The 2,022-nt window shown below is 35.2% G+C and overlaps 1 long non-coding RNA gene across 1 annotated transcript; it reads left to right on the plus strand.

The window, feature by feature from the left end:
- Nucleotides 1–214: 214 nt before the first annotated feature.
- LOC141403365 (uncharacterized) lies at nucleotides 215–793 on the plus strand. The gene is made up of 2 exons (XR_012412781.1): nucleotides 215–307; nucleotides 365–793. It is a non-coding gene; the product is annotated as an uncharacterized lncRNA (long non-coding RNA).
- Nucleotides 794–2,022: the final 1,229 nt, after the last annotated feature.

Raw genomic sequence — 2,022 nt, forward strand, 5'->3', positions numbered from 1 at the left:
GTTCTGTTAACAACTTTTGACAACAAACATAATAGATTTTATATTATTGTGATTTGAGTTTCTTTGTATTTCAAATCACAATAATGTTTTTGACAACAAACATATGCTCTGTTCCTTTACGTGCCTGAGGTTACCATTTCTTACCATTTTTAACCTGTAAAGTGTTCCCTTACTTTTAATCATGGTTCAATTATTAGAAGGTTGGGCAGGTTCACAAAATTTCAAAAAAACAACTCTGGAGCTGGTTTGCTTATAACTTCAAATATTATAATAACAAATGCAACAAGTTTTCTTCATTTGAAATCTTGTCAGTTTTTATTTGTTTTAATTTTTTCTAAAATAATATTTGTATTACTCCCATTAGACATTTGGGTAAAAGTGGTAATTTGCGCATTGCCCGTGCCTGCGTGCCACCAGAAATCTCTGCAGAGGATGTCGGTCTGGAGCTGGTCTCTTTGAAATCAAGAAAATTGGTAATGAGAACTTCCCAAACAAATGCAAGGATCCCAAGGCTACCAATTTCGTTCCTGATGGTGGTCCCAAATGGCTTTGTAAGAACTTTTGACTAGCACCTCCTGTCGCCGAAGCTTTGGACATAATTCCTCGTACTTTAGCGCAAAACTGCGGTGCCAATACCATTCGTACATTAACTGCCTTGAGAGCAAAACATGCACCCACTCGGGAGAGCATCATATGAATGACAAGGGCATTTGAGGCTGTTAAAATGCAAACCACTACTGATTTCCCTTTATTAAAATGCTTATATGAAATAAAACGCTATATTTAAGAAAGATCTTTATCATCTTTTATTATTCTAAGGATGTTTGGTATTTAAAATGGGCTATATATCAGCCCACGTTTTGATATAGCTCCAATAGAACAGTACCTCCCGATATGGTGGATGGTATAATACGTACGGCGCAGCCGAACTTAACCCTATTTCTACTTGACTCCTGCCAACGTACGAAAACGTTATTACAGTCATACACGAAATATGATGGACAGGGAAAGGGGTCACAACCACACCTAAAGGGGACGCACTGTATATAGCTGCCATGATATGAAGTATAAGTTACTGATTTCTAGTTATTCTGGCGCCACGTATGAAAGACTTGCTACAATTCGAATAAAAGCTAAACTGATCAATCTTGAAGCGAGGTGATTGTCTTCGCCGCGAAAAAATACATGGTAGTTAGCAACAGCAGAGTCAAGTATCTTGACTTTTATAAGGCTACCTGGCTGTCTCCACATCAAAAAAAAAGAAATCAAATATATGGAAGGCATTCATTCATTCGATGTACGATTATCACCTAGTTACAGCAAAGGTACGGAAGTTGGACATCGGCAAGCTGCGATTACAATACACACGGCATAGTCCACTCATCTGGTCCTATTGCTTAATGGCAGACAGCACCCATCCATAATAATAATCCATAATTCTTGCTGTTTTTATTTATGCATATTTATTTTGATTTTCTTTTATTTTGTATATACATAAACAATTTGATTTTCAATTAATTTATTTTGTCAACTTTGTCAAAACTGTTTTGACACAATAGGAGGACCTCAGGAAAAAATTGTAATCATATGTTTGCTGTGTCCTACCTTGTAATGATTGTACCATGACTTTTAATAGCATACTTTACATGAGAGCAGTTTACCACTTTTACCATTTTCTGCCACCTTTACCATTTTAAAAAGTAAAGGAACAGACCAATAACAATCAGTAGTCGAATTCTGTAACTCATTTTTTGAGTTACCGACAAAAATCGATAAAATTAAAACGCAAAATTATGAATGAAAAATATCAATAAAAGTTGACAGCATTGTTGCCATCGGTAGGAATTAGCGACAACTTTATTTTGGTTGTTAATGCACCGAAAAATTTCGTTAATTACCGAAATTGTAAGCATTTTAAATTTACCGATTTTTGTCGGTAGCTCAAAAAATGAGTTACAGAATACTGGTGGGCTAAACTGTGGAAATGTCTATAAATTATTGGAATTTAAAGAACAAATAATT

The sequence above is a fragment of the Musca autumnalis genome, unplaced genomic scaffold, assembly GCF_047663935.1.
Source record: "Musca autumnalis isolate F117 unplaced genomic scaffold, ASM4766393v1 scaffold_4, whole genome shotgun sequence".
Classification (NCBI taxonomy): Eukaryota; Metazoa; Arthropoda; class Insecta; order Diptera; family Muscidae; genus Musca; species Musca autumnalis.